Below are 24,648 nucleotides of genomic sequence, written 5' to 3'. Positions count from 1 at the left end.
TTTCACTGACCTGAAACATTAACTGTGTTTCGCTTTCCACAGATGCTGCCTGAGTATTTCCAGCACTTTGTTTATATTTCAGATTTCTAGTATGCACAGCATTTTGCTTTTGATTACTCCAATGTTCTCCTGGTCAAGTCTTGCATGCCCATCACCCTTGCACTCCAAGCCTCAAATTTAAAATTCTTATCCTGTTAGAATACCTTCATGGCTTCACCTCATTGAACTCTAACCTCTTCAATCCTTACAACATCCTCATCCTGCTACCACAATACTCTCCATTTTTCTGTCATTGGCTTTTTTTCCCCCATCTCTGGTGGCCGTGCCTTCAGCCTTCTCGGCACTAAACCCTAAAATTCCTTCTCTCAAACCATCCATCGCCCTCTCGTTCCTTAAAATCCTCCCTGAAACCACCCTCCAACACTCCTATTCTTTCCTCCTTTTGGTCGGTGATCATTTTTCCATATGTGAAGTGCCTTCAGATATTTTTCTAAATTGAGAGAACATATGAATGCAAGCTGGTGTTGTAATATCTCCACGAGCATCTTTAGTCCTTTGAGGGTTAAAGGGCCTGTCCCAAATTTTAAATTTCATACAACTTGAGTTCAACGTAAATAAAAATTACTTTCTGCAAGGCACCACAATGGTAATAAAAATGCCTTCCGGGATTCTTCTTTTTGTTATATTTTCTTATTTTACAGCTAAAACAATATTGCGGCCCTTAGGGAATTAATAATTAGCCTTTGCTCTCTCGTTTAGCAATGAGCTTGTTTATACTATTCATAAACCCGGCTTTTATCTCTTCCAAAACAATGGACTGGATTTTATGCACCCACCGCTGGGAGCAGGGCGGTTGAAAAACATGGTGGCCCGCACCGCAGCTAATTTAAATGTAGGTCATTGCACCCCCCCACAATCATGTGAAGGGGACAGGCTCTCTGATGCTGGCAACGCATCAGCTGATTGGTGAGCAGATGCTGGTGCCATCTTTTAAAGATGTTCAAACTTTTTGCTTGTGCTGCTGAAGCACAGCAGCCAGGAATGCCTGCAGCACAGCACCATCTTTGAAGCAGCACCCCAGGAAGGCCAGTGTGAATGGCAGATGTGCGAGGAAGGGTGGGCCCATGGTTCAGCGCTGCCTTGCTGCTCACTCTCCTCCAGGCTGCACAGTTAAGGTGGGAGGTCCTTTTCCTCAGCGATGACAATAAGAGGTCCTCCCACCTTACCCAGCAAGCCTGGATGGAGATTGCAGAGGAGGTGAGCTGCCACGGGGTCATCCAATGAGACTGGGTCCAGTGCAGGAAGGGGGTCAATGATCTTACGTACTTGCCATAGGTAAGCAACACATTGTAGAACAGCTCCATTTGACCTGGGTGTCCCCGCACGGTAAGCACATGGGTGCCACGGCCATGTCAAAGACAGGGAGGTTAGGCAGGAAGGATTGATGCCACAAGTGGCTGCATATGGGAATCTACTCACCCTCGTTTGTACCTTAGAGCATGTCATATCCATGACAGGGTGAGTCCATACCAGGCTAAGCTTCCACCACCTGTTATTGAAGTGCCCCTGTTGTGACAAGGGTCATGTTGATGTTTGGCAATGTTCAATATCTGCATCTTTGCTCTTCCAGGCGAACAGGGCCCACAATAGTCGGGAGGTGTGCAGGGCCCCGGTGGCAGGGTGCCAGACCTGAGATCACGCAAGCCAAGGAAGAGGCAGTGGAGCTAGCTGGCAGCCAGGGAGCACATGTGTGACATTTGTACCATAAACCCCAAATGTCTGCTCTTCACATTGTATCTTGCAGGGTGACACTCTGAGCCAACATTAGAGGCGCCCTGGAGGCTTTCACCACCTCTGAGGAAGAGACAACTTCAGAGGATGCAGCAACCCATGACACTCCTGCACCTTCCACCAGCACAGATACGCTCACCTCGGTGGGAATCCGTTCAGCTTTAGATTCAGGGTCACAAGCTGGTGAAAGCACAACACACGTGCCTGAATAGCTGGCTCAGGCTGAGAAAGACAACACCTCTGACAATCGGAGGACTGTGGGTGGCCAGGTCCATACTGAGCCTTTGGCGTCGGTAGCACAGGGCATGCTGGAGTTGCAGGCAGAGTTAAGGCAACATATGGTGGAGATGCCAGAGGCCATGCACAGCCCTGAGGAGATAGTGGGGGAGTTCATCCAGGGCTCGACAGCTGCCATGTCCCATGCATATGAGCGCATGGTTTCATCCATCGAGAGGTTGGCGACCCTCATGGAGAGCCACATTCCACAGATGCGCACAGTCCTGCAATCCCTCACCTCGGCCATGAGCTGGGCACAGCAGTGGCAAGGAAAGAGAGGGTCCAGGGACCTGGAGACTGTCTCTGCTCCTGGTCCTTCTTGGGAGAGCAGTGAGTTTCTTACGAGCCTTGAGAGGAGGGAGGTGAGCCTGCGCTCCACATCTGGGGTACCCCTCAGGGTGATTCCAATGTGGACATTGGCTTCTCAGCCCCTCTGCTGGTGAGTCCAGCTCTAGCAGCCACAATGTCTGAGGACAGCCCTGCACTGGCACAGGAGACCTTCAGGCAGCCGGGGCCCTCCAGGCCTCAGGCGCACAGAGGAGGACCGCCGAAGTCATCCAAAGCCAAAGGGAGTCCTGATCAGCAGTCAGTTAGTGAATGTTTGTAGATGGGGTGCCAATCAAGTGGGCTGCGTTGTCCTGGACGCTAACAAGCTTCTTGAGTGTCATTGGAGCTGCACCCATCCAGGCAAGTGGAGAGTATTCCATCACACGCCTGACTTGTGCCTTGTAGATGGTGGACAGGCTTTGGGGAGTCAGGAGGTGAATTACTTGCCGCAAGATTCCTAGCCTTTAACATGCTCTTGTAGCCATAGTATTTATATGGCTACTTCAGTTCAGTTTCTGGTCAATGGTAACCCCCAGGATGTTGATAATAGGGGATTCAGCGATCGTAATGCCATTGAATGTCAAGGGGAGATGGTTAGATTCTCTCTTGTTGGAGAGGGTCATTGCCTGGCACTTGTGTGGCGCGAATGTTACTTGCCACTTATCAGCCCAAGCCTGGATATTGTCCAGGTCTTGCTGAATTTCTAGATGGACTGCGTCAGTATCTGAGGAGTCGCAAATGGTGTCAAACATTGTGCAATCATCAGTGAACATCCCCACTTCTGAACTTATGATTGAAGGAAGGTCATTGATGAAGCAGCTGAAGGTGGTTGGGCCGAGGACACTACCCTGAGGAGCTCCTGCAGTGATGTCCTGCAACTGAGATGATTGACCTCCAACAAGCACAATCATCTTCCTTTGTACTAAGTAAGACTCCAACCAGTGTAGAGTTTCCCCCGATTCCCATTGACTCCAGTTTTGCTAGGGCTCCTTAATGTCAGACTCGGTCAAATGCTACCTTGATATCAAGGGCATTCACTCTCACCTCATCTCGAGTTCAGCTCTTTTGCCCATATTTGAACCAAGGCTGTAATGAGGTCAGGAGCTGAATGGCCCTGGCGGAACCCAAACTGAGCGTCACTGAGCAGGTTATTGCTAAGCAAGTGCCGCTTGATAGTACTGTTGACGACACCTTCCATCACTTTACTGAGGATTGAGAGTAGACTGATGGGGTGGTAATTGGCTGGGTTGGACTTGTCCTGCTTTTTATGTACAGGACATACCTGGGCAATTTTCCACATTGCCAGGTAGATGCCACTGTTGTAGCTGTGCTGGAACAGCTTGGCTAGGGACATGGCCAGTTCTGGAGCACAGATCTTCAGTACTATTGCCGGAATATTGTCAGGGCCCATAGCCTGTGCAGTATCCAGTGCCTTCAGTCATTTCTTGATATCACGCGGTGTGAATCGAATTGGCTGAAGACTTCAGGAGGAAACCGAGATGGGTCATCAACTCGGCACCTCTGGCTGATGATTGCTGCAAATGCTTCAGCCTTATCTTTTGCACTGATGTGCTGGGCTCCCCCATCATTGAGGATAGGGATATTGGTGGAGTCACCTCCTCCAGTTAGTTGTTTAATTGTCCACCACCATTCACGATTGGATGTGGCAGGAATGCAGAGCTTAGATCTGATCCGTTGGTTATGGGATCGCTTAGCTCTGTCTATCACATGCTGCTTACACAGTTTGGCATGCTATTAGTCCTGGGTTGTAGCTTCACTGAGTTGACAAATTTTTTTCGGTATGCTGGTGCTGCTCGGAGCATGCACTGCTGCACTCTTCATTGAACCAGGGTTGGCCTCCCGGCTTGATGGTAATGGTAGAGTGGGGAATATGCCGGACCATGAGGTTACAGATCATGGTTGAGGACAATTCTGCTACTACCAATGGCCCACAGTGCCTCATGGATGCCCAGTTTTGCATTTCTAGATCCGTTCAAAATCTATCCCATTTAGCACGGTGGTAGTGCCACACATGATGGAGAGTATCCTCAATGTGAAGGCAGGACTTCGTCTCCACAAGGACTGTGGGGTGGTCACTCCAACCAATACTGTCATGGACAGATGCATCTGCGGCAGATAGATTGATGAGGACAATGTCAAGTATGTTTTTCCCTCTTGTTGGTTCCCTCACCACCTGCCACAGACCCAGGAAGTCTCAGTTAGAATACTTAATTCAATGTCAAATCAAGTACACAAAGTGCATCAAGCCAGGAGAGACATATTGCATTTGAGAGAGAAAATAAAACATTAAAAAAAACTTTATTTAAATCTCCAACAATTAAAATCTGAAGGAATGAGACTCTGTTGCCATGGTCCTGTAGTTTTGTTTCCAGGAATATGCGGTTAGCCTTTAAGGCTTGCAAGGGATCAGTATTGCTTTAAGAACCAGCAAACCTTAGGAGTTATAGGAAGGTGCCTTAGAAACAGCCATTTGGAGACTGCGATTCAAAGGGTGCATTCTCGTTAGCATAGATATATATAGCCACTGGTAGTGAGCTTGATGCAATACATTTGTTACAATTCAGTTTTGAACTGGCTTATGATTTGAAGACAGTTTGTTCTAACAGACAGACAGAAGACACTGGTGTTCAGACAACTGAAAAAGAGCTCTTAACCATTTAAACTGAAGGAATAGGATTTTAGTCTGTTCATCATTATCTCTCAAATTTCTAAGAAAAAATCAGGCCAAAAGAGAGATCTCTGGTAATTTAAATTGAAGAAAGGGAAGTTAGACTGTGACAATCTTTTATCCCTCAAAAATTCTCAAGTCAGATTGATTTCTGTTGAAAGTGTTTGCAAGTTGTTAATTGTTGAAAATCGCTGGAGAAGGAAAGCAACATCCTGTGAGGGCTTCGAGCAACACTGGACTGTAAATTTGCAAGGACTCTAATTTTTTCTACTTTAAATGTTGTTTATATCTTCATAGTGTTTAAGAATTTAGTTCAACAAATTAACTCTTTAATTAGAAAATTTAAAGACGCCTGGTTTGGTTAACCTCATTCGGGAGTTAATAGATGGTACAATTTGGCTGGGTCTCTGTTTAATTTGTAAAGTCTTTAAAATGATATGTTAGCCGATCTGTGAAGCGACAGGATTGAATTAACAGTGCATTGGTCCCACCACAATCAGAATCATATATTTTCATTAGGGGCTTTGACAGGAGCAGTTGGTCGTAACACTTTGCTTATAAAAGTTCATTGTTAGTGCCAGAGAGGATGTTTATTCGTAAGACAGGTCTATCATTTCGTTAAAAAGGGCACTTAGCCTGAAATGGACAGGACGCAATTTTCTGTGATGAGTTTAATCCATATCTACCATGCAAATACAGGAACTTCATGCCATTCAATACATGTGACTGGGGAGCCAGACAATAAGATGCTGTTTGTGTGCAGTTTACAGCAGAGCAGCACATCTTTGACACAACATCTAGGTTTCCGCATTTAACTGCAATTCTGCACTCGCCTATAGTTGCTCTCTGATTTGCACATGCGTAACAGTGAGTACCGTTAACCTCACTGCAATTTTTAAGGTAAATTGTGACCCATTGGAGTTATCGGTAAAATAGCAGCTTCAACTCACATGCCTTCCTTTCTTGCTCATTTTGTCAATTTCCACAAGCATCATTCAATAATTTTAAAATAAGAAAAATGACTCCTAATTCAGCTGTCACTGATTATTTGCAACTTTCTAGCAAGATCCCTTTTTCTTGCCCACACTGGAAAATAATAGGATGGATCTAGATCTTCAAAGGCACTCTATGATCATAAAATTGCTCTCTCTTAGCTACTTTCTTGTGACTTCAATCTATCTACAGCTTTAAGACAAGATAGAATCAATCTTGGATCCCTAACATGTTTTCTTCGAAGTTTGCTGATGACGCAAAACTAGATGGGAATGTGTGTTGAGAGGAAGATGCAAAGCGGCTTCAAGAGGATTTGGACAGACTCAGTGAGTTGGCAAGAACGTGGCAGATGGATTATAAGGTGGAAAAATGTGAGGTTATCCACAGGAGTAGTGAAGTCTTGTTTCAATTGTATAGAACCTAGGTTACACCGCACCTGGAGTATTGTGCGCAGTTTTGGTCCCCTTACCTTAGAGAGGATATTATTGCCATAGAGAGTGTGCAATGAAGGTTCATCAAGACTTGTTCCCTGGATAGCAGGACTGTCCTATGAAGAGAGATTGGGTAAACTGGGCCTGTATTCACTAGAGTTTCGAAGAATGAGAGGTGATCTCATTGAAACCTACAAAATACTTAAAGGGATAGACAGGGTAGATGCAGGTAAGATGTTTCCTCTGGTTGGGGAGTCTAGAACCAGGGGACACAATTTCAAAATAAGGGGGAAGCTACTTAGGTTCGAGATGAGGAGAAGTTTCTTTATTCAGAGGGTTGTGAATCTTTGGAATTCTCTATCCCAGAGGACTGTGGAAGCTCAGTCATTGAGTATTTATAAAGCAGATATTGACAGATTTTGAAATACCAATGACATAAAGGGATATGGGGATAGTGTGGGGAAAGGCATTGAAGTGGATGATGAGCCATGATCGTATTGAATGGCGGGGAAGGCTCAATGTCCTAAATGGCCTACTCCTGTTCCTATGTTCCCAACACTACCGTTCCAGGAAAACCGCAGTAGTGCTGTTTCATGCTTGGTAACTTCTTCTCATAGCCTCTTGTTACAGTCAAGCGAGGAGGCGTTAACGGGTTTCCCTCTTTTCCCTCTCCTTGTATGACCACAACAGGTTTAATTCTTTCTCAAAGTGAATGTACTGGCCAATTCAGTAGGTGTTTAATTACTTACTTGCTATGATCAGAACAAGAACCAATCAGACAGGTTTTCTTGTGTTAACAAAGAAAGAGGTTAACTTGATTGTACCTAAACCAAACTAATAAAATAATAAACAACGTGCCAACTTTCACTCTCTCACACACAAATAGGTTACAGAGTGGGGAGGTAGGTTGGTTGAGTTAGAGTCTATAAAAAAAAGGTATGTGGTGTGTGGTTATTCAGCTGGCTTCTAGCTGAATTTGGTGGTCCTGAGGCTTCTCGTTTGAAGTAGTAGATGACTGGTTAAATACGAATAAACGAATTAGGAGCAGGAGTAGACCACTCAGCCCTTCAAGCCTGCTCCGCCATTCAATAAGTTCATGGCTGAACTGTTTACTCCACATTTCCACCTACCCCCAATAACCTTCCAACCCCTTGCTCATCAAGAATCTATCGACCTCTGCCTTGAAAATATTCAAAGACTCTGCTTCCACCGCCTTTTGAGGAAGAGAATTCCAAAGACTCACGACCATCTGACAGAAAAAAATTCTCATCTGTCTTAAATGGGCAACCCCTTATTTTTAAACAGTGACCCCTAGTTCTAGATTCTCCCACAAGGGGAAACATTCTTTTCACAGCCATCCTGTCAAGACCCATCAGGATCTTGTATGTCAATCAAGTCACCTCTTACTCTTCTAAATTCCAGCGGATACAAGTTTCGCCTGTCCAATTTTTCCTCGCAAGACAGCCCGCCCATTCCAGGCATGAGTCTAGTAAAGCTTCTCTGTACTGCCTCCAATGCATTTATATCCTTCCTAAAATAAGGAGACCAGTACTGTACACAGTACTCTATATGTGGTCTCACCAATGCCCTGTATAGCTGAAGCATAACCTCACTACTTTTGTATTCAACTCCCCTCATGATAAACAATAACATTCTATCAGCTTTCCTAATTACTTGCTATACCTACATACTAACCCTTTACGATTCATGCACTAGGACACCCAGATCCCTCTGTATCTCAGAGCTCTGCAATCTCTCACCATTTAGATAATATGCTTTTTTATTCTTCCTGCCAAACTGGACAACTTCACACTTTCCCACATTATATTCCATTTGCCAGGTCTTTGGCCACTCACTTAACCTATTTATACCCCTTTGTAGCCTCCTTATGTCCTCTTCACAGGTTACTTTCCTACCTATCTTTGTGTCATCAGCAAATTTAGCAACCATACCTTTGGTCCTTTCATCTAAGTCATTTATATAAAGTGTAAAAAGTTGAGGCCCCAGCACAGATCCCCGTGGCAGACCACTCGTTACATCTTGCCAACCAGAAAATGACCCATTTATGCCTCCTCTCTGTTTCCTATTAGCTAGCCAATCTTCTAACCATGCCAATATGTTACCCCGACACCATGAGCTTTTATTTTCTGCAATAACCTTTGATGTGGCACCTTATCAAATGCCTTTAGAAATCTAAGTACAGTGCATCCGCCGGTTCCCCTTTATCCACAGCACACGTAACTCCCTCAAAGAACTCCAATAAATTGGTTAAACATGATTTCCCATTCACAAAACCATGTTGACTCTGCCTGATTACTTTGAATTTTTCTAAATGCCCTGCTATACCATCTGTAATAATAGTTTCTAACATTTTCCCTAAGACAGATGTTAAACTAACTGGCCTGTAGTTTCCTGCTTTCTGTCTCCCTCCCTTTTTTGAGTTATATTCCCCGAGTCTAGGGGATTTTGGAAAATTAAAACTAATCCATCAACTATCTCACTAGCCGCTTCTTTTAACACCGTAGAATGAAGTCCATCAGGACCCGGGGACTCGTCAGCCCGCAGCTCCAACAATTTGTTCAGTACCACTTCCCTGGTGATTGTAATTTTCTCGAGTTCCTCCCTCCCTTCCAGTTCCTGACTTACTGTTAATCTTGGGATGTTACTTGTATCCTCAATAGTGATGACTGATGCAAAATATCTGTTTAATTTATCTGTCATCTCCTTATTATCCATTATTAATTCCCCAGACTCACTTTCTATAGGACCGACACTCACTGTCAACTTTTCTTTTTTTAAATATCTATAGAAACTCTTACTATCTGTCTTTATATTTCTAGCTAGCTTTCTCTCATACTCTAATTTACCTTCCTTATCAATCTTTTAGTCATTCTTTGCTGTTTTTTATATTCTGTCCAATCTTCTGACCTACCTCCCATCTTTGCGCAATTATAGGATTTTTCTTTAAGTTTGATGCTATCTTTAACTGTTTTAGTTAACCACAGATGGCGGGTCCCACCCTTGGAATTTTTCTTTCTCGTTGAAATGTATCTATTCTGTGTATTCTGAAATATCCCCTTAAATGTCTGCCACTGCATCTCTATTGGCCTATCCCTTAACCTGATTTGCCAGTTCACTTTAGCTAGCTCTGCTTTCATGCCCTCATAATTGCCCTTAGTTAAGTTTAAATATTGGTCTCACTAGTCTCCCACTCTTCTCTCTCTCAAACTGAATGTAAAATTCAATCATTATGATCGCTGCTCCCTAGGGGCGCCTTAACTATAAGGGCATTAATTAAACCTATAGCGTTGCACAATACCAAGGCTAGTATAGCCTGCTCTCTGGTTGGCACCAGAACATATTGTTCTGAGAAATTATCCCGAAAACATTCTATGTCATAGAATCATAGAGTTATACAGCACAGAAACAGGCCCTTTGGCCCACTGTGTCCATGCTGGCCATCAAGCACCTATCTATTCTAATCCCATTTTCCAGCACTTCGCCTGTAGCCTTGTATGCTATGGTGTTTCAAGTGCTCATCTACATACTTAAATGTTGTTACGGTTCTTGCCTCTACCACCCCTTTAGGCAGTGTGTTCCAGATTCCAACCACCCTCTGGGTGAAAAAAAGTTTTCCTCAAATCCCCTGCCGCTTACCTTAAATCTGTGACCCTTGGTTATTGACCCCTCCGCTAAGGGAAAAAGTTTCTTCCTATCTACCTATCTATGCCCCTCATAATTTTGTATACCTCAATCAGGTATCCTCTCAGCCTTCTCTGTTCCAAGGAAAACAACCTTAGTCAATCTAGTCTGTCTTCATAACTGAAATGTTCCAGCCCAGGCAACATCCTGGTGAATCTCCTCTGCACTCTCTCCAGTGCAATCACATCCTTCCGAAAGTGTGGTGCCCAGAACTGTACACAGTACTCCAGCTGTGGCCTAACTAACGTTTTATACAGCTCCATCATAACCTCTCTGCTCTCATATTCTATGCCTCAGCTAAGAAAGGCAAGTATCCCATATGCCTTCCTAACCACCTTATCTACCTGTGCTGCTGCCTTCCCAGTGATCTATGGACAAGAACACCCAAGTCTCTCTGACCCTCTGTACATCCTAGGGTCCTACCATCCATTGTATATTCCCTTCCCTTGTTAGTCCTCCCAAAATGCATCACCTCACACTTCTCAGGATTAAATTCCATTTGCCACTGCTCCACCCATCTTACCAGTCCATCTCCATCGTCCTGTAATCTAAGGCTTTCCTCCTCACTATTTACGACACCGTCATCTGGACTCTCGCTCATGCCATCTGCGAATTTACTGATCAAACCTCCTATATTCATGTCAAAATCATTAATGTACACTAGAAACAGCAAAGGTTCCAGCACCGCTCCCTGCGGTACACCACTGGTCACAGGCTTCCAATTGCAAAAACAACCCTCGACCATAACCCTCCTGCCACTAAGTCAATTTTGGATCCAATTTGGATCCCATGGGCTCTAACCTTCTTAATTAATCTCCCATGTGGGACCTTATCAAAAGCCTTACTGAAGTCCATGCATCAACTGGTTGACCCTCATCTACACATCTCGTCACCTCCTCAAAAAATTCAATATGTACTCCTCATCTAGGCTACCTCTGCCCATCTGATTTTTCCAGTCTATATGTAGGTTAAAATCCCCCATAATTATCGCTGTACCTTTCTGACAAGCTGCCATTATTTCTTCCTTTATACCCCGTCCTACAGTGTGGTTAATGTTAGGTGGCCTGTACACCCCTCCCACAAGTGACCCCTTCCCTTTATGATTCCTCATCTCTACCCAAACTGCTTCTATATCCTGAACCTAGGTCATCCCTCTCTATTGCGCCAACACCATCATTAATTAACAGAGCTACCCCTCCACCTTTTTCTAGCTTCCTGTCCTTCCTAAATGCCATATTCCCCTCAATATTCAGGTCCCAATCTATGTCATCCTGCAGCCATGTCTCTGTAATGGCTATCAGATTGTACTTATTTATTTCTATTTGCGCTCTCTGTTCACCTGTTTTGTTTCGAATACTACGTGCATTCAGATACAGAGCCTTCAGTTTTGTCCTTTTATTATTTTTGTAACCTCTAGCCTTATCTGTTGATTTACTCTTAGATTTGTACACTCTGTCCCTTCCAGTCAGTCTGTTTATCATTTCCCATATTAATAGCTTTCTCTCTTGCCTTGACTCTACTCCTTGATTTACCATATCTTCCCAAATTTGATCCCTTCCCTCAATAGTCAGTTTAAAACCCTCTCTACTTCCCTCATTATGTGGCTCACTAGAACACTGGGTGTAGACCATCCCACGTTACAGCCACCACTTCCCTCAGTACTGGTGCCAGTGCCCCATGAACTGGAACCCACTTTTACCACACCAGTCTTTCAGCCACGCATGAATTTCTCTAATCTTATTTGCCCTATGCCAGTTTGCACATGGTTTAGGTAATAATCCAGAAATTATTACCTTTGAGGTTCTGCTTCTTAATTTTTCTCCTAGTTCCTCATACTCTTTCCTTGTAGAACCACTTTCCTTGCCCTGCCTATGTCGTTGGTACCTACATGGACCACAATGACTGGATCCTCCCCCTGCCACAATAAATTCCTCTCCAGCCCTGAGCAGATGTCCTGAACCCTGGCACCATGCAGGCAACACAGCCATCTGGACTCTCGCTCTTTACTGCAGAGAACAGCATCAATCCCCCTAACTATACTGTCCCCTACTACCAGTACATTCATTTTTTTCTCCCTCCATTTGAATGGCTTCCTGTAGCATGGTCAGGTTACTCATCCACCCTGCAGCCCCACTCTCATCCAAACAAGCTGAAAGAACTTCAGACCTGTTGGACAATTGCAAAGGCTGAGGCTCCTGCACTCCTGCCCTCTGGGTCCCCTTACCTGCCTCAGCTGCAGCCACACTCTCCTGTCCCCGACCACTGACCAAATCAGAAGACCCTATCCTAAGGGGTGTGACCACCTCCTGGTACAAAATATCTAGGTAACTTTCCCCCTCCCTGATGTGTTGCAGTGTCTGCAGCTCGGCCTCCAGTTCAATGACTGAGCTGAAGCTCTTCGAGCTGCAAACACTTACTGCCGACGTGTTTGCCCTGGATCACACTGGCATCCAGGAGCTCCCATATGCTGCAGCCGTGACACATCAGCTGTCCTGCCATCCTTAATGTGTTTTAATCAACTACTTAATTATTTTATTCAATTATTTATTTTATTTTCCTTTCTTATATATATATTTTATTAAGCTTACCACTAGTTCCCTTACTATTTTGAACGTTAGGATTAGAATGGACCTTAATCACTTACCAGCTACTCACCAAACAGGTAGCTTCTTCCCAAACCAAAGACCTACCTGCATGCCTGTGATGTTTGATGCTATGTTTGATTTAAATTAAATTAAAAGCTTACCTGTATACTCACTCCGGTGGCTCTCTTTCCCTGCTCTCACTGTTGATTGTGACGTCACTCTGATGTCACTCTTCAATTTTTCCCTGCTCCACTCCTGCTGCTCCCACCGTGCTCCTCTCGCTCTCTCTCCACTCCTGCCGTGCTCCTCTTTCTCTCGCTCACTCGGTCTCTGTTTGGTGGGTCTCTTGGAGATAGCAATGCGGATGATTTCCTCCAACGGGGTTTCTGATTGTAGCCGGAGTATGCAAAGGTGGTCTGGCAACAAGCAGAATTTGAAAGCTTTCAAGCTGGAATGGAGAGAGAGAGCGCGAGAGAGCAAGGGGGGGTGGGGGGGACCCCCACTTAGGGTTTCTCATGTCAGAGTCTGGTTGCATCCCCTCTGCTGCAGAAAAAACACCAGCTTAAAAACCACAGATGGGGAGGGGCTTATCACATGACTGTCACTCAGTCAAACATAACAGTTCGTAGTATCTTTCTCTTGTAAAAGAACAAGAACAAGCAGTTCCTTTAAACTTCCTGGGTCTTGGTTCTTGCTGGGAAATGAGCAGATATTTTATCTCTCTCCTCACAGTTCTTTGCAATTTAGGATACAGTGTAGCATACTAGGTAATCATCTTAAGCTAAACGATGAATTTGCTGGCAGCTTGTCTTTTTGAAAGGTATTTTTTAAAAATACAAATTCAGATCACCAGCCAGTGGAACAAGGAAAATTATCGTTCAACAAAATACACTGGCGTTAACACTCTCTAACCCAGCATCCTTGTGCATCATTTGGGTGTGACATTAAATGACAAAATTGTTGGTCGTTGAAGACATCTCAACTACCTTTACCAGTACCAATTTTCTTAATCTTACCATTTTCCCAGAACAAAATGTTAAAACTCCCCACAATTTCATTTTTAAGGGTCTGTTCCAACTATCTAGGAATAAAATCCCTTATCCCAAACCCAGTCTGTATCCCCATTTCCCCAATGCTGTCCATTGCACCACGATGCAGGCTAGTGTGCCTCTCTCTCAGTGTACCAACCTCCAACATTGCCCCATGAGTTCCCATCCTCAGCCTCATCCCCACCCCTTGTTGGACCTTATGGAAACTCCAAGGAATTCCTCCGGTCTCTTGCTGTAGTTAATTAAGGAAACTGGCCAAATCTTTGAGGAACTTTGGGCCAGCCTACATTTCTTTCTCATTTACATTATTGTTTAAACGCAATTTATTCATCCAACCCATCAGACACAGAAATCTGTCTTGCCAATTTTCTGTTTTTTTTAATTCATCCATGGGATGTGGGTGTCACTGGCTAGGCCAGCATTTATTGCCCAACCCTCATAGCCCTTGAACTGAGTGGCTTGCTTGGCCATTTCAGAGGGCATTTAAGAGTCAACCACATTGCTGTGGGTCTGGAATCACATGTAGGCCAGACCAGATAAGGACAGCAGATTTCCTTCCCTAAATGACATTAGTGAACCGGATGGGTTTTTACAACAATCAACAATGGTTTCATGGTCACCATTAGACTAGCTTTATAATTGAATTCAAATTTCACCATCTGCCGCACTGGGATTCAAACCTATGTCCCCAGAGCATTAGCCCAGGCTTCTGGATTACTAGTCCAGTGACATTACCACTACACCACCGCCTCCCCTCCGTTATGGTCCTAGGGGCATTAATTCCTCTACTGGGTTATCGTTACATGAGCGCCGATTAATTTCTGGAACCTAATCCAAGTGACAATTATTATTCATATGAGTCTCGACAGTGTACATCAGCATCCTATTGGATCTTGACGGTCATCAACAACACTGCATTTATACATTATCTCTTAATGTAATAAAATGTCCCAACACACTCCTGAAGGCCACATATAAACGCATCTGGAAATCTGGCTAATTTCTACCTTCCTAAGTCATGTAGTGAGGTGAACTGCAGCATTCCTACATTCACCTCTGCATAGACAATGGATTGAACCTACTCACTGTCTAAACCTGCTGAGCTGTCAGCAAACATGACATCTCTCTCCTCCCACACATTCTTGGCCTAAACCATTCTGATGAGCACACTGTTTTCAAATCCAACATCACAGAATAAGACTTCAAAGCCATTTGGCGGCTTAAAATGTTTTGCATTCATACTACAAGTTTCAGGTCACCAGAAAAATTCCTTCACACCGAGACCATGGGCTTTACAATATGATACAGATGTTATGCCTTAGGTTTGGTTTGTTCGAGCAGCACTGAACAAAGCTGCAGTAATTATAACTATCACTCAATTATACTTTCTCAGCTTTCGAGGTTAACAGTTACAGCTGGACTCCTTCTATACCCTGTGGAAATGGGGATTTCAGTGAAACAGCAGCTGTTCGCAACTCAGAAAAACAATATCTGAAAGCCTGATCAAGGCTAAAAGGTTCATTTAGTTATTAACACCCGACAGGTTTGCTTGTTGAAATGAAGAGCGAGTCATATTTTTGCAATGTACTGAAAGACTACACTGTACATTACAGCCCATTACCCTTTCTCAAAAATTCTTTCATTAAAATGGTCCATGCTATATAAGCTCCTTAACTTTGGTTACAGATTTGTAATTGCCAAATGAAACTTTTCAGCCAGTGAGACTTCTGAATGTAATAAAATTGCATTTAACTGTTAAACAGAATGCGGTTATGCAGAGGGGCCATGTTTACATTAATCCACAGGAAAAATAAGTGCGCAATATTACGTACATGTGGCAGGAGCTTTCGTCCTCCTTTGATCTGGGCACAACTCTAGGGTAAGCCTTCTTCCCAGACACAGAGCTCTGACCTCAGCTGAACTTCCAGCATTGGAGTCACTTACATTTAGATGGTTGGCTTCCAGTCCTCAGAAATGGGTCTTGTCAGATTGTAAGTGGTGTTTCCTGCAGCCTCACCTTCAATCAATGCAAGGCAATGTTCTTCAAGTGTACATTAGGGCAATACCTCAGCTATTGGCTTCCAGCAATCGGGTCTTTTGTGCAGTTCAGCAATCTTTTCAGTTCTCATTTCCAAAGGACCATCAGAAACCAAAATGTTCAGTAACTACTAAGCAAAGAATGAGTGTGCCATCTTGTAGAACATAATAGCCCTGATCTTCTGCAGGGATTCTCTTGAAATCCCAACATATCTTCAGCAGAACTCCAGGAGAAACAGCATTTTCAACCACTTTTAATTGGTTTCTCCAGGAGTTCCACTGATCTTTTTGCAGTGTTAGTGGGAGATTGGGCCAACTGCTACCAAAATTCAGCATCAATAATTCCAGGTGATGGAATAAATCCGAATGTGCTGTTTTTTTCATTGTTTAAGGTAAAACCATCTCTATTTGCAAAGCATTTACAATGTTTTATTAATTCAGAATGTGTCAGAATAGCAATGCCTTAGCAAGTCCCAGCAGGTTTACTTCAACAGCCTCAGCTAACACCACAATTCAATTTGCAATAAATATGAAGTACGTAACAGCAGCTCACAGCATTTACCTATGATTGATCCTTTCGCATCTATAGTATATAATGTTTTTTGTCTTGAAATGGTTTCCATACACATCAGCAAGTCTTTGTTGGAATGTACAAATTGAAGCCAACAACACTGGGAGTAGAGTTTTCTTTGTGTTGTTCATGTTAAAGATTGCTGACATGTTCTTTTGAAAAGTCCACCCCTGACATGTCTATTTTCTCAAACTACCACACTGCTTCTTAGTATTTCTCAAAGTTCCACCACATGCCCACCTCTCTCGCCTCTCCTTGTTCAAGTATATTCAATCTGGTTTCCAACCAGCCCATATCATCAAGATCACTCTTGTTATATATGTTATATATTGTTATACTATCTGTAAAGTGTTAGGAACTAATTAGCTAGGAACTAGTTGTTATGTGTAAATGTTCCAGTTTTGGGGGGGGGGGGGGGGGTGGGCACATTCACAGCTGCACTGCGGAGTCATGTTATATGTAACACAAGAACCAGTTGAATCAGGTTCTATAGCACAGAGCATGGTGCTGTAATAAACAAGACTGACTCCAGCCTTTTCCAAGTTTAAAGTGTGATTCTTTCCAACATCTGGGAACCAGAAAGCAACATAAAGATGAAACATGGTGGCAACTAGCGTATGTGAGTAAACCTAGAACATTTTTAAAAGCATCACATTGGGAAAAGTGATCCAAATTAGTGCCAGTGAGAGAGAAAGAAAAACTGAGCGACTCGTGCAAAAACTCAAAAAAAAAAGTCAGCTGGGACAGGAATGAATGCACTGCTACAGCCCATGATGAATTGGGAAGCTGATGATGTCGTACAGGCATTTGAGAAGTTTGAGAAGTGCAATTTGGCATTCAGTAGTTTCCTAAAAGGCACGAGTGAAGAGGAGAGGGTCAGCTATATTTTTCTGTGGGCTAGAGACAAAGGATTAAATTTAAACAAAAGCAAGAAATGCTGGAATCACTCAGCAGGTCTGGCAGCATCTGTGGAAAGAGAAGCAGAGTTAACGTTTCGGGTCAGCGATCCTTCTTCGGAACTGACAAATATTAGAAAAGTCACAGATTATAAACAAGTGAGGTGGGGGTTGGGCAAGAGATAACAAAGGAGAAGGTGCAGATTGGACAAGGCCACATAGCTGACCAAAAGGTCACGGAGCAAAGGCAAACAATATGTTAATGGTGTGTTGAAAGACAAAGCATTAGTACAGATTAGGTGTGAATATACTGAAATTATATTAAATTTAAACAGCTGGGACCTAAGCGAAGAGGACAGCAGAAACCCAGACAAAATTTTTGAAAGATTCAGCACCCATCTCCAGCCAAATCAAATCATCGGACATACCGATATGAATTTCAAGACCTCAGACAGGAACTAGGTGAGCCTATTGACAATTTTGTAGCAAGATTGAAAAATGCAGCCAGAAAATGTAAATTTAAGGACACAGATGAACAGTTGATAGATCAGCTCATTTGGGGTTCTGCGCATCCTGAAGTACAGATTGGACAGGACAATCTCACAATATCACAGGCTGTAGATGCTGCCAGAGCACATGAAGCCACGAGCAGACAGATGAAGACTCTGACCTCCCAAATGGCTAGCCTTCAGTTAAGCCAAGAGACAGGCAGCAGTGTCGACGCAGTGAAACAACAAATAAAGAATGTACACCAAACAGAGAGAAAGACATGCAGGAGCTGTGAACGACCACATGAATTCACAGATAGAAGAAAATGTCCTGCATATGGATCAATCTGCAGAGCTTGCGGAAAGACCAATCACTGGGAAAAGATGCGCAGAACAAGGCAAGAAGGTGATAGACGAGTCATCAGAGCCAGACTAACAGGGCGAAGGAATAGTGAAAGAATCCAAAACATCCATACGCTGGAAGATGGCGATGGGTTTGAGAACATGATAGACATGGGAAACATAGAGTTGTATGAAATGTCTGGAAGCGACAGTTCCCAGAGAAAAGAAATTCACACAACCATTCAGATCAGGAAAAGGCTGAGAAATAAGCCCACAACGATAAACCTGAAGGTGAAGATTGATACTGGAGTGCAGAGTAACATCATCCCGCTCAGACTATACCAGCAGATCTTTCCTGAAAATTTGGAGAAAAATGGTTATCCAAGGGAAGGTGCTCTGAAACCAAACAACGTCATGCTAACAGCATACGGGGAACTGAGATACAACAGCTGGGAACAACCCAAATCAGAAGGACACACAAAGGAAAAGACATTAACTGTATGTTCTACTTCACAGAAACAGATGGTCCAACTATCCTGGGGTTGAGCAGTTGTGAAGAGCTGCAGATTATCTCAGTAAACCATGAGGTGAAGGAGGTGACATTGAGGGTTGAAGATAGTACACCCATTGAAAAGCGCCCTCCGATAAGAAGCAAAGAAGATCTGGTACAAATGCACTGTGTGTCTTGATGAGACGGTTGGATGCTTCGAAGATTTTGAGTATCACATCACTATTGACCCAGCGACGAAACCAGTGATTCATCCCCCACGTAAAGTACCAGTAGAACTAAAAGGAAAGCTTGAAACAGAGCTCTGAGAAATGGAAGAAAAGAAGGTGATCGCCAGAGTCACAGAGCCTACAGATTGGGTAAATTCCATCGTGGTGAGAGAGAAGCCAAATGGACAGCTAAGAATTTGCCTTGATCCCAAAGATCTTAACCAAACAATAAAAAGGGATCACTATTCTATTCCAACATTGGAAGAAATCACAACAGCACTGGCAGGGGCAAAAGTTTTCAGCAAGTTTGATGCCAGAAATGGTTACTGGAATGTGAAGCTAGACGCAGAATCTTCACTGTTGACAACATTCAACACACTCTTTGGACGGTACAAATTCCTGTGTCTACCCTTTGGCCTCAAAGTGAGCCAGGATGTGTTCCAACAGAAAGCAGACGGGACATGCAGGGGATCCAAGGGAGTAGTCAGCATAGCTGATGATATGCAGATATATGGTGCAGATGGAAAAGATCATGACAACCATCTACATGAAGCCATGGAGAGAACCAGAATAGCTGGGATTAAGCTAAATGCAGACAAATGCATTGTGAAAGTGACAGAATGCCAGTTCTTCGGAATGGTGTACACACCTGACGGAATTAATCTGAGCCCTGAAAGAATCTCTGCCATCTCGGGGATGGAAGCCCCAAGACATGAGAGAGAGTTGAGAAGTTTCCTTGGTTTGATACAATACATGAGCTCTTTTATTCCGCACATGTCAGAACACACAGCAAACCTGCGGGAGCTAATGAAAGATGTAGAGTATCAGTGGTTAAAGTCACATGACAGGGGTTTCAACAAACTCAAAGAGGTATTATGCAAGGAGACATGTCTGTCATACTATGACAGAAAGAAACTTGTCACTCTGCAAGTAGATGTTTCCACAACAAGACTGGGAGCAGCCCTGGTACAAGAGGGAAAGCCAATAGCATTTGTGTCCAAAGCTCTGACATCTGCTGAGACAAGATATACCAACATAGATAGAGAGCTTTTGGCAGTCGTGTATGGATGTGAGAAGTTCCACACATATCTCCATGGGAGAAAGTTCACAGTGGAGAGTGATCATCGTCCACTGGAGTAGATCTACAAGAAAAATATATGTAAAGCATCAGCAAGACTACAGAGGTTACTCTTGAGGCTTCAGAGTTATGATTTCACTCTGAAATATAAGCCATGAAGAGAAATGGTGTTGGCAGGCACCCTATCTCAGTTGTCACCACAGGAGAAACATGAGAGAGAAGATCTAGGCATAAAGATTCATCACCTAGTGAATGTAACACCATCGAAACTGAGTCAAATTAGAGATGAGACCAGCAAAGACGAGGAGTTACAGATGCCATCACCAGCAAGTGACACAACATCGTCTGTACAACGTGCCAATTCACCACTAAGAGCAACAAATGCCAAACCTACAAGATGGAGGCACAGCATCTTACCACCCAAGCGATACCATGAATAATATATTTTTTTAAATACACACTATAAAAGACTCTAAGAAGGGATTCAAATTATTTCCACAAGTCAGATGATAATCATCTTTATTTATATTGAGAGTTATATTTACATAGGGGCATTATGTTTTAAAGAAAGAGGGATGTTATATATGTGTATATTGTTATACTATCTGTAAAGCGTTAGAAACCAATTAGCTAGGAAATAGCTGTTATGTGTAAGTGTACCAGTGAGGGGCCACATTCACGGCTGCACTGGGAAGCCATGTTATATGTAACACAAGAACCAGTTGAATCAGGTTCCAAAGCACAGAGCATGGTGCTGTAATAAACACGACTGAGTCCAGCCTTTTCCAAGTGTGATTCTTTCCAACATCTGGGAACCAGAAAGCAACATAAAGACTAAACAGCTCTTTTCAATGTTGTGAATGACACTTTGTGTGACTGTGGCTCTCAGTCTTATTTGTCCTCCTTAACCTTCCTGTTCCTTCAAGATTGTGGACTATTTGACTTTTTTCCACTGCCTTTCTGTGTGGTCTTTCTCTGTAGCACCTCCCATGCCCCCATGACCATCTCTGGCACACCCAGGATTCTGTCCTTAGACTTTTCCCTTTCATCACTTGCATGGTAACTTTCAGCATCATCTTAAAAATACAGTGTCAGTTTTCACATGTACACTGACATCTGATTCTTCAACATTTCCCACTGATTTCAAAGCTGCAGCTATATTGCCTGTCCGATTGCAGTCTTGGCGGAGTCAACATTTTCCATGGCTGAATCCTAGCAAAATCAAAAGAATCTTTAATGCTCCTCAAAACACCTTTGTGCCTTTGACTCCAAATCTATCAACCTTCCAGGCTGCCACATCAGGCTGAATCTGTTGGCTTGCAACCTTAGCATCCTTAGGGAGGGCACGGGCTGGAAAGCAACAGGGTAGGAGGGCATCCCAGGTCTGGCAGCAGTGATTTGTAACTTTTTAAAGAGAAAACAGCAGGCATTAAATTCGACATTTTGACTGGTTTTTGAAAATGCACCATTGTCTGTTTTTCTCTCATGCAAAATGTTGGTAATCATTATAGGAGTTATGGTAAACTGGGGGACGTACCAAATAGGGTGCGCCATGCCTCAGTACTGGATCCGTTATTGTTTCTAATTTACATAAATGACCCGCATTCAGAAACTTGATGCAAAGTGGTCGAGTGTACAAATAATACCAAACTGGGAAAAATAGTGGAACTGCAGAAAGCAGCTTAAATATTAGAGAATGAATTGGGCAAGTGAGCAGGAAGGAAAAATAGGTGTGACATGCACTCCATGAATGGTGGTGAACTAGCTGTGAGCGAGGCTGAGGAGATTTAGTAACTCCATGCTAAACATGTCCAACCAATGCAGAGCAGCAATCAAGAAAGTCAACAGAATATTGAATTACCTAGCCCAAATCTTAGAATACAAGGAAGGGCAGATCAACCACATTATATGGGACAGAAGACGCATAAAAGCCAGATCTGCTAAAGGTGGCAGGTTTCCTTCCCTAAAGGACATTTATGAACCAGTTGGATTTTTACTACAAACCGACAGCTGCGTAATTTATTTTGAGATTTTGTTTGAAACTGAATTCAAATCCTCAAACTGCCATGGTGGGATTTGAACTCATTTTCTGGATTAATTGGGGTCTCTTGATTACTAGGCCAGTAACAAAATTCAACTTTACAGTACTGTGGTCAAACTGCACCTTCAATATTGCATCCATTCTGAAAGAAGAGAAAATTTCAAGCACTAAAGGTAGCCACAAGAATTGATCCCCAACGTCAAAAGTTTGAGTTTAAAAAAACCTGCAGCAACTAGGATTTATCAGCCTGGTAAAGAGACATCCATGAAAAGGTCTTTTAGAAGTATAAGACAATAAGCTGCAATTTTTTGCAGGTAAATATTGGGAAGATCAACATTGTTTTCAGCCTCTGCAACAAAATGTATTCTTACCTCAGATTCCATTCCTCCCGTTGGCCACCATCTAAGGTGAACAAGAATGTTTGTGACCTTGGCATCCTTTTCAAACACCAGCTAATTTTTATCCTGAGCTTAAACCCCATCATGGCCTCATCCATAACTGTCTCTGTAAAACTCACCCCATTGAAACTATCATCTCTCTGATTCTGGCCACTGGTGCTTCACCCCTTCCCACCACCCCACCATCAGCAGCCTCACCTTCAGTCACTTCAACCCCATTTTCTGGATTTCCCCCCCTCAATCCCTCTCTAGCTCCCTCTCCTCCTTTAAGGACCTCTTTAAAACCCACTTCTTCTACCAAGCTTTTTGTCACCTATTACACTCTTTGGCTCAGTATCCATTTTCCAGAATATGCCTCCACATTGAAGGTGTTACATAACTGCAAATTGTGCTCTTGCAGGAGCATCATATCTGTGCAATCTCATCAGCATAAACCCCCGTTCATAACCTCTGTTCGTCCAATTTCAAATGAATGCATTATCTCTGCTCGCCTTTTGCTCCAATGTATAAATCACTATGGCCTTGCCCTTTGGAATTCCCACCCAAACCACTTTTGCAGAATGAGATCCCTCCCTGCCTTTAAGAGCATCTTGTGCAAACCTTCAGTCTCCCAGACAAGCGAGATTGCTCCCAGATGAGAATTGCATTCCATGCCTTAGCCAGCCAATTCTATCCTACTCCATGCATTAAATGCCAGCACTCAAATCCAGAGGTGTAACCTACAGTACTGATACTTGTTTGCAACTTGTGTTCCAATTAGCTTTCACTTGACACATTGAGACACTCTATTTGTTCTGACAATGCAGTTTGCTCGGCTGGAATTTGTTGATTGCCAGATTGAGCCCTATGATCTTGCACTGTGACTCACCATTTTCAATCACTTTCTACAGTACTTAAACCTGAATTAGCAGTTTTAAGATTCAATACTAAATTGTTTTAATTGTCTCCCCTCCTTTGCAGAGCAGTGGGCGAAGCAAATTAAAGACAAACCAAGACTGCATTTTCTTTCTGAGCATGGTCATAGAGACAGTTACAGCATAGATGGAGGCCATTCGGCCCATCAAGTCCATGCTGGCTCTCCGCAAAGCAATGCAGTAAGTACACTCCTTTGCTCGATCCCCATAGCCCTGCAAGTTTATTTTCTTCAAGTGCCCATCCAATTTCCTTTTGAAAAAATTCATTGTCTGCGCTTCCAGGTCATTACCACTCGCTGCATAAAAAACTTCTTCCTCATATTCCCCTGCATCTCTTGCCCAAAACCTAAAATCTCTGTCCCTTAGTCCTTGTACCATCAGTTAATGGGAACAGTTTTTCATTGTCTAACCTATTTAAGCTTGTCATAATCTTGAACATCTCTATCAAATCTCCACTCAATCTCCATTACTCCAGGGAAAACAACCCCAGGTTATCCAACCTAACCTTGTAACTAAAATCCCCCAACCATTCTTGTAAATCTCCGCTGCACCCTCTCAAGGACCCACACATCCTTCCGAAAGTGTGACGACCAGAACTGGATGTAATACTCTAGTGGGGGCCTATAGAGCTTCATAAAGGTTCAGCACTTAATGTCTCTATTTATGAAGCCCAAGATCCCATAGGCATTACTAACCACTCTCTCAATATGTCCTGCCACCTTCAAAGAGCGATACACATGCACTCTGTTTCTGCACATTCTTTAAAACTGCACCATTAAGTTTATATTGCCTCATGCTATCCCTTCTGCCAAAATGCATCACCTCACACTTGTCAGTGTTAAATTTCATCTGCCACTTGACTGCCCATTCTGCCTGTTGCAGGCAGTTCCAATTATCCTCACTGTTTATCGCTCCTCCAAGTTTGGTATCATTGGCAAATTTTGAAATTCTACTCTGTATTCCACGATCCAACTCACTTATATATAGCAGAACAAGCAGTGGTCCCACCACTGACCCTTCGGGAACACCACTGTCTACCATCCTCCAGTCTGAAAAACAACCATTTACTACGACTCACTGTTTTCTGTCCTTGAGCAAATTTTTATCCAATGGGACAGACACCCTTATTCCTTGAGCCTCAATTTTGTTAACCAGCCTTTTATTTGGTACTTTATCAAATGCTTTCTTAAAATCAATATAGACAACATCCACCGCATTCCCTTCATCAACCTTCTCTGTTACTTCATCAAAAAGTTCAATTAGTCAAGCATGATCTGCCTTTTACAAATCTGTGCTAGTTATCCTTAATTAACTCAAACCTCT

The 24,648-nt window shown here is 43.2% G+C and overlaps 1 protein-coding gene and 1 long non-coding RNA gene across 6 annotated transcripts in view; one reads left to right on the top strand and one right to left on the bottom strand.

Moving 5' to 3' along the window:
• The window catches only part of LOC137347116 (tensin-3-like), a 547,175-nt gene that overhangs the window by 333,940 nt on the left and 188,587 nt on the right, over positions 1 to 24,648 (bottom strand). The gene's annotated exons all lie outside the window — the stretch shown is intronic.
• The window catches only part of LOC137347146 (uncharacterized), a 102,588-nt gene that overhangs the window by 68,482 nt on the left and 9,458 nt on the right, over positions 1 to 24,648 (top strand). The window contains exon 2 of the long non-coding RNA XR_010968873.1: positions 23,372 to 23,505. This is a non-coding gene — a long non-coding RNA (uncharacterized lncRNA). The remainder of the gene's footprint in view (positions 1 to 23,371; positions 23,506 to 24,648) is intronic.

Source organism: Heterodontus francisci, chromosome 2 (genome assembly GCF_036365525.1).
Source record: "Heterodontus francisci isolate sHetFra1 chromosome 2, sHetFra1.hap1, whole genome shotgun sequence".
NCBI lineage: Eukaryota > Metazoa > Chordata > Chondrichthyes > Heterodontiformes > Heterodontidae > Heterodontus > Heterodontus francisci.
Note: the sequence above shows the minus strand (reverse complement) of the source record. Positions and strands in the feature narration are given on the sequence as shown.